Raw genomic sequence first — 13,185 nt, 5'->3', positions numbered from 1 at the left:
TCAACTACTCAGCCAAAAAAAAAAAACAAACAAAAACAAACAAACCCCTACAACAACATGGATAAATCTCTCTCTCTCTCTCTCTCTCTATATATATATATATATATATATTCAAATATATATATATTTGAATAAAAAAAGAGACAAAAAGGAATAAATATTGTGTGATTCCATTTATATGAACACAAAGAATAGGCAACATTAACCTCTGGTCATAGAATTAGAAAGTAGTGGTCTCTGTGTGTGTGGGCTAGGGGAGGAGGGAGAGGCATGAGGGTAGTTTTGGTGAACTGACAAGCTACAGATACAAATAAACATTTTGGGCTGATATAAATGTTCTAAATCTTGTTTTAGCTATTCTCATGAGCATATATAATCATATAATTGGCAAAATTCATACCCTGAACATTTAATATGTACGTACTTTATTGAATATAAATTATATCTCAATTTAAAAGTGGCCTGTAGTCCTCAGGTATTAAGTAGTCACTGAAGGCACACCTTTGTTGGGAATGACAGGAATGAAGAATACAAAGATTGTGGGGTGATTTTGCGATTTATGACTGTACTAGGATGCTTAAGGAAAAATGTGATAAGCTCAGAGGCCCAGAGAGCATCTATGATTACTTTAAAACTTTATTACTTGCTGGGATGATTCATCCAAATCAAGTATTAATTCTGTGAAGACCTAAATTACAAGGTAAGTTGAATAAACAGACTCATCAGGTCTCTGATGTGAGAAATTAAGGCATTGATCGGGAAGGAGTTGAATCTTTAGAGTTGTGATAGAGAGGCTGGGTGGATTCGGATAGCTCTATTATCTTAATACACAGACATTACAGAGCTTTTTGCTTTCTGAAGAACTCCTCCCTTCCTGTCTTATAGGGCTGGTCTTGTCTTCCTTGAAAATTCTGAACTTCATCTGAGGAATTTACCTTGTGAATCAATTGAGAAGAACTGATTGTTCTCAAAACTCAACTGTTAATACTTCTTTACATCTCTAGACCACATCACCAAGTAGAAATATAATGTGAAGCACATATGTAATTTAAAATCTTCTACTATCTACTTTTAAAATAGAAAGAAATAGTTGTAGTTAAATTTTGGTAATGTATTTTATTTAACTCAATATATACAAAATATCATTTCTGGTGGCATGGTGGTATAGTGGTGAGTATAACTGCCTTCCAAAATATCATTTCAACATACTCAATATGAAAATCAAGATATTTTATGTTCTTTTTCATAGACAATATGTATGTATTTTGCATTTACAACATATCTTAATTCAGAACCATCACATTTCAAATGTTTGAAATAGCCATAGGTGGTTGATGGTCTTTGTATTCTTCATATTGGACCAGGGTTTCTTAATGTCAGCACTACTGACATTTTGTTGTGGAGGATGTCCTGTGCATTGTAGGATGTTTAACAGCATCTCTAGCCTCTACTCACTAGATGCCAGTAGGACACCTGCCCTCCCCTCTTGGCTGTGGCAAAAAAAAAAAAAAAAAAAAAGTCAAGAACCACTGATCTAGATCTAAAGTTAGATCCCAATATGTTCCAGGGAACAATAAAAGATCTGACCTGGGAGAAGTCTTTTGTACCAAAAAATGTGCAAGATTTTGCTTATTTATATTGTCAGAAACCTATAGAAAGTGATAATGAATTCCAAGTGTGGCAGACCAGGGATGAAGGAATATTTTTGATGAGACCAGATTATTAATATGAATACATTTACCAGAGATCATGATTCACTATGTTTGCTTTGAACATCTGGGAGTGGCTGTCAGTGTTTGCTCAACTGGTTGATTGAAACTAAATAAAGCTGAGATGTTAGAAATCTCTTGATTTTACAGGCTTGAATTAAAAGACTTAGGGAAGTGGGTAATGAAGAGAGGCTGATTAATGGGTGCAGACATACAGTTAGAAGAAATAAGACCTAGTGTTTGACAGATAAGTACGGTGACTACAGTTAACAATAATTTATTGTACATTGCAACATAACTAGAAGAGAATAATTTGAATGTTCATAGCATAATAAAAAATATTTAAGGTGACGGATATCCTAATTATCCTGATTTGATCTTTACAAATTACACATTCATATAAGTGTATCCAATTATCGCATGTACCCTGAAAATATGTACATCTAGTATGTATTGATTTTTTAAAAAGACTTGGGGAATAGTACTTTAGGAATGGATTTATCATGTGTGACCCAGTCATCACCTTTCAAAGGTGTTCTGAGAGGGCCAAAGAACCTTCTTTTTACGAAAGCATTGAGAAAATATAGGGAATGCCAGAATTCTTTAAAAGCTCTGTAGCTGCTATTCTATAAGCCCAGGGATGAAGATGCTGCCATTGCTTGAAACTCCTAATTCCCTAATAGAAATATAAGATCCCAAAGTGACAGAGGCCAAGGGATACCTCAGAGCCATCAGAGATGAGATATCTGTAGTTACTATGATATCAGCAGGACCTATCATGTCGTTTGACTAGAAGGGATCTTTAGCAGTTGATAATTAATCAGTGTCCCTAGAAATTGAAATGGAGAGTCTACTAAGATTCTACTTAATTTGTAAAACAAAAAATTTTACCAGAACCAATGAAGAGACTTTAGTGTAATCACCTTAATGGAGATTTACAGCATCTTGACATTGGCTTTTTGACTTACGACTATTATAATAGGAAGACAAAGTGAAGCCTTTGGAACTGTCCTTTTCTACAAAGATTAAACCAAAGCCAATACCATAGTCCTAGGGGAATTCCAGTGATTAGTGGCACTATTAAAGACTGCAAAGATGTAAAGGTGATGATTCTCACTACATTTTCATTTAATCTTCTGTTTGTCCTGTGCAAACAGAAGGTTATCTGAAATGTTGCTTTTTAATTTTGAAGTTTTATTTGTATTCAAGTATCTTTATTCTCTTTCACTGTTTGCTATTTTTACATTCTAGTACCTATTTGTTGCCATGAAGGTGGAAATCACAATTTCTATCCAACACTGTAGTATTGCATCCTACACACAAATGTACCACTAGTGAGTTCATATGTTTACATTTATGTATCATCTATGGCTTTTCTTGGTTCAACAAAAGCAGAGTTAAATAGTATCACAGAGACCATATGACCTGCAAAACCTATTAATAAAACATTTACTATTTGACTGTATTAGTCCATTTTCATACGGCTATGAAGAATTGCTGGAGACTGGGTAATTTATAAAGGAAAGGGGTTTAATTGACTCACAGTTCAGCATGGCTGGGGAAGCCTCAGGAAACTTAGAATCATAGCAGAAGGTGAAGGGGAAGCCAGGCACCTTCTTCATAAGGTCACAGAAAGGAAAAGTGCCCAGTGGAGGGGGAAGAGCCCCTTACAAAACCATCAGATCGCTTGAGAGCTCACTATCATGAGAACAGCATGACTACCCCCATGATTCAATTACCTCCACCTGGTCTCTCTTGACACGTGGGGATTAAGGGGATTACAATTCAAGATGACATGTGGGTGGGGACTCTAAGCCTAACCATATCACTGGCCCTTTACTGAAAATTTATTCATTCTGTCTCCCGCTTTAAATTATGAAAGGGACAATTACAGTACTGGGAGAAAAGCACTGCTGGAGTGCTTTAGTAAAACCAATTACTAGGCAGCAGCATGACATGGTTACTGCTCCAGTTGACAGTTGCTCTACTTGTGACTTTAAATGTTTGTGTACAATTCTTAACATGAACATTAAGTAGAGGCATTGAATAAAGTTTATTTTTCCAAATAAAATCTTTTTTGCATGTTCAGGACTTTATAAACCAGACCAGCTCGCTGGAGCTGCAGATACGAAAGAATCTGAGACCTTGAAGTTTTTCTGGAGAATATCCTCAGCCTCCCTCATTTAACAGGAAAAAGCCTGAGGCCCAGGAAGGTATCTCAGCTAAAAATACTACTATATATTTGAAAAGAGGTTTCTTCCGGTCGCAGTTGCCTTCAGGTTTTCAAATCTCCCCCTTAAAAAGCAAAAGCAGGGCACATCCAGACCAAGCGCCAGAAAACTCGGAATTGGCTTTATTTCCTTTTCTAGTTGGGCTCAGTTATGATTTTCGGTAATGTACACAAGTGCTGTCCTTTTCTAGAAACAAACGCTTAAAAAAAAAGGTTTATCCGAGAATCAAAGACAGACACAAAGCTGCCCTCCTTGCCCCGCCTCTCACACTCGCCAATAGCTACAGGCGCTGCGCCCGGTCCCTAACCCGGGCCAATCGGCAGCCGACTGCGGGCCTGACGAGAGGGGCGGGCCGCCGTTGCCAGAGAAGCCACTAGCCGGTTACTAGCTGCGCTTTTGTTCCACTTGCGGGCACTCTTCCTCGGCAAGCAGGTCTAGGAATTCGCCTGCTTCCCACCTCGCGTCCCTTGCCTTCCTTCCTAGTGTACCCACTGTAGTGCCCCTTGCGTCTCGCTCCCTCCTAGCCGACCCAGAGCACAGGTAGGATTGCCAGGGTTTCCAGTGCAGCAGCTGTGGCGCCTCTAATCGTTTCTATAGCGCGGCGACGGCGGGCTGACGTCAGGACGACGTGCTGACGCAGCGGCAGGGCCTTTGGGTTGGGGACGACTCTGTGGAGAGCTCAGCTACTTCTAGGCGTCTACCGCGGGCAGCGCTGGGAGGTCTGGAGGTGAGGGCAGTGGTGGGTACCGGAAGTAAAGGGCTCTCGCGCCCACCCGGCCCCTTCCGCACAAACCCTCCACCTGCCTCAGGCTGACTACGCGGCCTGGGTAAAGGGCATGGAGACACACTCCTTGGAAGGGTGTGGTCCCTGAGACATCAGGGCAGATGTTAGCGTGAGGTGGACTTGTCCAGAACGAAGTCCTGACCGGGCCGTTCCTGGATATGGTTGTGTTTCTTTCAGAAATAGTGCTCTCTTAATCATTCGGTTGGCTTTTAAGCGCCCATCATGTTATATATCAGATTGTGGGAAGCCCTTGGGGCTTTGTCAGTGAGGCATATTTCAGGAATCCTCAGTAAATAATTCCTTCACCAGGAGTCCTCTAGGTTCCAGACCCTATAGGCGACCCCTGTAGTGCGGGATTGGCCTAGGTTTGTGGAGAGTGCTAAAGGCCGACTTGCATTCAGTCCCAGCTCTGCCACTGAGCCAGCTGTGCGGCCTTGTCTAGGTCATTTAACCTTCCTGGCTTCCTTACTGATAACTGTAAAATGGAAACACTAATCATCACTTTGGGGTGGTTGTAACACGAGATTAAGTAAACGCAGGGCCATTAAGGTGGCACCAAAGATAGGTGGTTAGTGAGTGGTGGTGCTTGTTTACTGAGAATAACCATATTGGGCCTGCTGTTGGGGATAAAGTCTATTTCGAAGAGAGTTTCTTCATTACCCAACGCGTAGAACGGTTTCAAGTGTTTTTGAATGAATTATTGTTGGAGTTTTAAGTGCAACTTAGTTATGGTTAAAGGAACAAACCGCAGAAAATCTGTCTGCTTTTGAAATTAGTTTGATATTCTTCAGTTTATAGTAAGAATGACATCATGTTTATGATCTGTTTTTTGCTTCTCATTTTTATCTGCTAACTTCACAATGGATGTGTATTTATAGTGTAGTTTTTCTGTCCCAAAAGTTCCCTGTGACAAATTTTAGGACAATGGATTTTAGTGATCTGGTCGCAGTCTGCTCTCTTTAGACTTATAGTCTGTGCTTTTAGGTAGCTTAATCTTATTCATTACTCATTTTCTTTTCCAGAACAGTTTTCATCTCTTGAATCTAAATTGAATTTATGAGTGTTAAAATCTTGACTGACTTAAGGCGCGTTTGTGTGTTTTTGCTTTGTAGATCTTTTAATTAAAAACTGAGTTCCACCAATTCCTTACTTGTAATTTTGGGCAAGCTATTTAACCCCTCTGAGATTCAATTTCCTTATTTATAGCTTTTTAATAGCAACCCTTTTTGTGAGATGTTTATAAGGTCAGTCAATGCTCTGCTCAGTAAATGGCAAGTTATCATGTTGAAGGAAAGGAATGAATATCCTTTATAAACATCTGGTAAAGGATGCTGACTTTATTTGGGATTAGAATATTCTGAACATTTTTGTCCCAGTCTTTTTCTGGGTAATTAGGCTCTACATGGGGCCCCTACATCTCAAAAGTGTCCGGATTTAAACAATAAATAATTTAGTCACCCTAACTTATATTTGAGAGCCTAATCTATGCTCCCCACAGTGTTAGGTAATTTTTTAGGGCAGAGAGTGATGTGTATATTTGTCCTCACAGTTAGTAGCAAGTTTAAAATAAAACTGAAATATGAGCATTTATGGAGCAATTAAATTCTAAACTATATGATTCTGAAAATAATGTTGTTTAGAGTTCTTGCTGGGCTAGAAAAATCAGGGCAATACTTTGAGAAGGAAATGGGATGTTGGCTTTGAAGTACATGCCCTATGTTTACAGACCAGTCACTCTTGCTCTCAACTATTACCCCTATATTATCCAATCTGCAGCCTATCTTTTAAATATACATCCTTCTTTATTCATTGGAGAGAAGCATTAGCTAATTCGTTATCTAATCTAATCTCTCTGTATCAGAAAATGTTTTTTTCCATTTTGATAGCTTTTACCCATAAGATTTATTTTCCAGCTTTTTGCCTGTTTCCAGTTTCCTACACTTTTTTAAAAAAATTGTACTTTAAGTGCTCGCTTCGGCAGCACATATACTAAAATTGGAACGATACAGAGAAGATTAGCATGGCCCCTGCGCAAGGATGACATGCAAATTCGTGAAGCGTTCCATATTTTCAGAAAGCAGAAACTGGACCCTTTCCTGACACCTTACACTAAAATTAACTCCAGATGGATTAAAGACTTAAACATAAGACCTAACACCATAAAAACCCTAGAAGAAAACCTAGGCAAAACCATTCAGGACATAGGCGTAGGCAAGGACTTCATGACCAAAACACCAAAAGCATTGGCAACAAAAGCCAAAATAGACAAATGGGACCTAATCAAACTCCACAGCTTCTGCACAGCGAAAGAAACAGTCAATAGAGTGAATCGGCAACCAACAGAATGGGAAAAAATTTTTGCAGCCTATCCATCTGACAAAGGGCTGATATCCAGAATTTACAATGAACTAAAACAGATTTACAAGAAAAAAACAAACAAGCCCATTCAAAAATGGGCGAAGGATATGAACAGATACTTTACAAAAGAAGACATACATGAGGCCAACAAGCATATGAAAAATTGCTTATCATCACTGGTCATTAGAGAAATGCAAATCAAAACTACATTGAGATACCATCTCACGCCAGTTAGAATGGCAATCATTAAAAAATCTGGAGACAACAGATGCTGGAGAGGATGTGGAGAAATAGGAACACTTTTACACTGTTGGTGGGAGTGTAAATTAGTTCAACCATTGGGGAAGACAGTGTGGCGATTCCTCAAGGACCTAGAAATAGAAATTCCATTTGACCCAGCAATCCCATTACTGGGTATATATCCAAAGGATTATAAATCGTTCTACTATAAGGACACATGCACACGAATGTTCATTGCAGCACAGTTTACAATAGCAAAGACCTGGAACCAACCCAAATGCCCATCGATGATAGACTGGACAGGAAAAATGTGGCACATATACACCATGGAATATTATGCAGCCATCAAAAACGATGAGTTCGCGTCCTTTGTAGGGACATGGATGAACCTGGAAACCATCATTCTCAGCAAACTGACACAAGAACACAAAATCAAACGTCGCATGTTCTCACTCATAGACGGGTGTCGAACAATGGGAACACATGGACACGGAGGGGAGCACTATACACTGGGGTCTGTTTGGGGGGAGTGAGGGTGACAGCGGGGGGTGGGGAGTTGGGGAGAGATAGCATGGGGAGAAATGCCACATATAGATGAAGGGGAGGAAGGCAGCAAATCACACTGCCACGTATGCACCTATGCAACAACCTTGCATGTTTTTCACATGTACCCCAAAACCTAAAATGCAATAAAAAAAAAATGGAAGATCATCACAGACTGTTTATTTTGTCTGATTTATACTGCTTTCTCATGCAATATACAAACTCATTTGCAGGGTCCACTTTTAGACTATTTGATTCTATCTCATTGACCTGATGTTTGTGATAATACTATTGCCACTTTGTTTTAATTATGTAACTTTCCAACAAGGTTAAAATTTTTGTATGGCTAATATCTTATCCTTCATCTTCTTTTTCTCCATTTTCCTATTAATGCCTATTTAGTCTTTCTAATAAAATTTATCAGATTCTAAAAAAAAAAAAATGTACTTTAAGTTCTGGGGTACATGTGCAGATCATGCAGGTTTGTTACATAGGTATACATGTGCCATGATGTTTGGCTGCATCCATCACCCCATCATCTATCTTAGGTATTTCTTCTAATGCTATCCTTATCCTAGCCCCCAACCCCAGATAGTCCTTGGTGTGTGATGTTCCCCTCCCTGTGTCCATGTGTTCTCATTGTTCAACTCCCACTTATGAGTGAGAACATGCAGTGTTTGATTTTCTGTTCTTGTGTTAGTTTGCTGAGAATGATGGTTTCCAGCTTCATCCATGTACCTGCAAAGGACATGAACTCATCCTTTTTTATGGCTGCATAGTATTCTATGGTATATATGTGCCACATTTTCTTTATCCAGTCTAACAATGATAGGCATTTGGGTTGCTATTGTGAACAGTGCTGCAATGAACGTATGTGTGCATGTGTCTTTATAATAGAACAATTTATAATTCTTTGGGTATGTACCTAGTCATGGGATTGCTGGGTCAGATGGTATTTCTAATTCTAGATCCTTGAGGTATTGCCACACTGTCTTCCACAATGGTTGAACTTATTTACACTCCCACCATCAGTGTAAAAGCATTCCTGTTTCTCCACATCCTCTCCAGCATCTGTTGTTTCCTGATTTTTTAATGATTGCCATTCTAACTGGTGTGAGAATATATCTCAGTGTGGTTTTAATTTGCATTTCTTTAATGACTAGTGATGATGAGATTTTTTTTCATGTTTGTTGACTGCATAAATATCTCCTTTTGAGAAATGCCTGTTCATATCCTTTGCCCACTTTTTGATGGGGTTGTTTTTTTCCTGTAAATTTTGTTTAAGTTCTTTGTAGATTCTGGATATTAACCCTTTGTCAGATGGGTAGACTGCAAAAGTTTTCTCCCATTCTGTAGGTTGCCTGTTCACTCTGATGATATTTTATTTTGCTGTGCAGAAGCTGTTTAGTTTAATTAGATTCCATTTGTCTATATTGGCTTGTTGCCATTGCTTTTGTTGTTTTAGTCATGAAATCTTTGCCCATGCCTATGTCTTGAATGGTATTGCCTAGATTTTCTTCTAGGGATTTTATGGTTTTAGGTCTTATGTTTAAATCTTTAATCCATCTGGAGTTAATTTTTGTATAAGGTGTAAGGAAGGAATCCAGTTTAAGCTTTCTGCATATGACTAGCCAGTTTTCCCAGCAGCTTTTATTAAATAGAGAATCCTTTCCACATTGCTTGTTTTTGTCAGGTTTGTCAAAGATCAGATGGTTGTAGCTGTGTGGCATTATTTCTGAGATCTCTGTTCTGTTCCATTGGTCTGTATCTCTGTTTTGATACCAGTACCATGCTGTTTTGGTTACTGTAGCCTTATAGTATGATTTGAAGTCAGGTACCGTGATGCCTCCAGCTTTGTTCTTTTTTGTTTGTTTTTTTTTGCTTAGAATTGTCATGGCTATGTAGGCTCTTTTTTGAGTTCACGTGACATTTAAGGTAGTTTTTTTCCAGTTCTGTGAAGAAAGTCAGTGGTAGCTTGATGGAGGTAGCATTGAATCTATAGGTTACTTTGGGCAATATGGCCATTTTCATGGTATTGTTTCTTCCTAACCATGAACATGGAATGTTTCTCCATGTGTTTGTGTCCTTTCTTATTTCCTTGAGCAGTGGTTTGTAGTTCTCCTTGAAGAGGTCTTTCACATCCCTTGCAAGTTGTATTTCTAGGTATTTTATTCTCTTTGTAGCAATTGTGAATGGGAGTTCACTAGTGATTTGGCTCTCTGTTTGTCTGTTATTGGTGTATAGTAATACTTGTGATTTTTGCACATTGATTTTGTATCCTGAGATTTTGCCGAAGTTGCTTATCAGCTTAAGGAGATTTGGGGCTGAGACAATGAGGTCTTCTAAATATACAATCACGTCATCCGCAAATAGAGACAATTTGACTTTCTCTTTTCCTAATTGAACACCCTTTATTTCTTCCTCTTGCCTGATTGTCCTGGCCGGAACTATGTTGAATAGGAGTGGTAAGAGAGGGCATCCTTGTCTTGTGCTGATTTTCAAAGGGCATGCTTCCAGTTTTTAAAAACTGGAATAGAGAATCATGCATTCTCTATGATATTGGTAGTGGGTTTGTCATAAATAGCTCCTATTATTTTGAGATATGTTCCATCAATACCTAGTTTATTGAGAGTTTTTAGTATAAAGGTTGTTGAATTTTGTCGAAGGCCTTTTCTGCATCTGTTGAGATGATCATGTGGTTTTTGTCTTTTGTTTTGTTTATGTGATGAATTATGTTTATTGATTTGTGTAAGTTGAACCAGCCTTTTATCCCAGGGATGAAGTCAACTTGATCATGATGGATAAGCTTCTTGATGTGCTTTTGGATTCGATTTGCCAGTATTTTATTGAGAATTTTTGCATCGATGTTCATCAGGGATATTGGCCTGAAGTTTTCTTTTTCAGCTGTGTCTCTGCCAGATTTTGGTATCAGGATGATGTTGGTCTCATAAGATGAGTTAGGGAAGATTCCCTCTTTTTCTGTTGTTTGGAATGGTTTCAGAAGGAATGGTACCAGCTCTTCTTTGTACCTCTGGTAGAATTCAGCTGTGAAACCGTCTGGTCCTTGACTTTTTTTGGTTGGTAGACTATTAATTGCTCTCTTAATTTCAGACCTCATTATTAGACTATTCAGGGATTTAACTTCTTCCTGGTTTAGTTTTGGGAGGGTGTAAGTGTCCAGGAACTTACCCATTTCTTCTAGATTTTCTGTTTCATTTGTGTTAGGTGTTTATACTATTCTCTGATGGTAGTTTGCATTTCTGTGGGATTGGTGGTGATATTGCCTTTATCATTTTTATTGCATCTATTTAATTCTTCTCTATTTTCTTCTTTATTAGTCTGGCTAGTGGTCTATTTATTTTGTTGATCTTTTCAAAAAACCAGGTCCTGGATTCATTGATTTTTTTTAAGGAGTTTTTGTGTCTCTATCTCCTTCAGTTCTGCTCTGATTTTCGTTATTTCTTGTCTTCTGCTGGCTTTTGAATTTGTTTGTTCTTGCTTCTCTAGTTCTTTTAATTTTGATGTTAGGGTGTCGATTTTAGATCTTTCCTGCTTTCTCTTTTGGACATTTAGTGCTATAAATTTCCCTCTACACACTGCTTTAAATGTGTCCCAGAGTTTCAGGTACGTTGTATCTTCATTCTCATTGGTTTCAGAGAACATCTTTATTTCTGCCTTCATCTCGTTATTTATCCAGTAGTCATTCAGGAGCAGGTTGTTCAGTTTCCATGTAGTTGTGTGGTTTTGAGTGAGTTTCTTAATCCTGCATTCTAATTTGATTGCACAGTGTTCTGAGAGACTGTTTGTTATGATTTCTTTTCTTTTGCATTTTCTGAGGAGTGTTTTACTTCCACTTATGTGGTCAATTTGAGAAGAGGTGCAACGTGGTGCTAAGAAGAATGAACATTTTGTTGATTTGGGGTGGAGGGTTCTGTAGATGTCTATTAGGTCCGCTTTTCCAGAGCTGAGTTCAAGTCCTGGATATCCTTGTTAATTTTCTGTTTCGTTGATCTGTCTACTATTGACAGTGGGGTGTTAAAGTCTCCCACTATTATTGTGTGGCAGTCTAAGTCTCTTTGTATGTCTCTAAGAACTTGTTTTATGAATCTGGGTGCTCCTGCATTGGGTGCATATATATTTAGGATAGTTAGCTCTTCTTATTTCATTGATCCTTTACCATTATGTAATGCCCTTCTTTGTCTCTTTTGATCTTTAATGGTTTAAAGTCAGTTTTATCAGAGCCTAGGGTTGCAACCCCTGCTTTTGCCTTCCATTTGCTTGGTAAATATTCCTCTATCCCTTGAATTTGAACCTATATGTGTCTTAGCACGTGAGATGGGTTCTCCTGAATACAGCACACCAATCATCGGTCTTGACTCTTTATCCAGTTTGCAAGTCTGTGTCTTTTAATTGGAGCATTTAGCTCATTTACATTTAAGGTTAATATTATGTGTGAATTTGATCCTGCCATTATGATGCTGGCTGGTTATTTTGCCCATTAGTTGATGCAGTTTCTTCCTAGCATGGATGGTCTTTACAGTTTGGTATGTTTTGCAGTGGCTGGTACCAGTTGTTCCTTATGTTTAGTGCTTCCTTTAGGAGCTCTTGTAGGGCAGGTCTGGTGGTGACAAAATCTCTTAGTATTTGCTTATTTGTAAAGGATTTTATTTCTCCTTTGCTCATGAAGCTTAGTTTGGCTGGATATGAAATTCTGGGTTGAAAATTCTTTTTTTTAAGAGTGTTGAATATTGGTCCCCACTCTCTTCCGGTTTGTAGGGTTTTTGACGAGAGATCTGTTAGTCTGATGGGCTTCCCTTTGTGGGTAACCTGACCTTTTTCTCTGGCTGCCCTTCATTTTTTCCTTCATTTCAACTTTGGTGAATCTGATTATTATGTGCCTTAGGGTTGCTTTTCTTGAGCAGTATCTTTGTGGTGTTCTCTGTATTTCCTGAATTTGAATGTTGGCCTGCCTTGCTAGATTGGGGAAGTTCCCCTGGATAATATCTTGAAGATTGTTTTCCAACTTGGTTTCACTCTCCCCTTCACCTTCAGGTACACTGATCAAACATAGATTTGGTCTTTTCACGTAATCTCATATTTCTTGGAGACTTTGTTCATTTCTTTTCACTCTTTTTTCTCTAATCTTGTCTTCTCACTTTATTTCATTGGATTGGTCTTCAGCTTCTGATATCCTTTCTTCTATTTGATCTATTCAGCTATTGAAAGTTGTTTATGCTTCACGAAGTTCTTGTGCTGTGTTGTTCAGCTCCATCAGGTCATTTATGTTCTCTAAACTGGTTATTCTAGTTAGCTTTTTGTC

General features: G+C 38.5%; 1 protein-coding gene and 1 non-coding gene across 10 annotated transcripts in view; both read left to right on the top strand.

Moving 5' to 3' along the window:
• The first annotated feature begins 4,354 nt into the window (after nucleotides 1-4,354).
• ODF2L (outer dense fiber of sperm tails 2 like) overlaps nucleotides 4,355-13,185 on the top strand; it is a 55,481-nt gene continuing 46,650 nt past the window's right edge. For 4 of the 9 annotated variants that reach the window (XM_064372595.1, XM_012464783.3, XM_012464786.2 and 1 more), the window contains exon 1: nucleotides 4,578-4,667. The gene's annotated coding sequence lies outside the window, so the exon portion shown is untranslated. Of the gene's footprint in view, nucleotides 4,481-4,562; nucleotides 4,668-13,185 lie in introns of those variants that run through there. The other 5 variants (XM_012464787.3, XM_012464788.2, XM_012464784.3 and 2 more) reach the window with 3 other exon arrangements.
• Nucleotides 6,690-6,796, top strand: LOC135273571 (U6 spliceosomal RNA). The gene has a single exon (XR_010341345.1). It is a non-coding gene; the product is annotated as a U6 spliceosomal RNA (small nuclear RNA).

Source organism: Aotus nancymaae, unplaced genomic scaffold, assembly GCF_030222135.1.
Source record: "Aotus nancymaae isolate 86718 unplaced genomic scaffold, 86718_ANA_hifiasm-v0.15.2.pri h1tg000007l, whole genome shotgun sequence".
Taxonomy (NCBI): Eukaryota; Metazoa; Chordata; class Mammalia; order Primates; family Aotidae; genus Aotus; species Aotus nancymaae.
The sequence above is the reverse complement of the archived record's forward strand: the minus strand, read 5'-3'. Positions and strand labels throughout refer to the sequence as shown.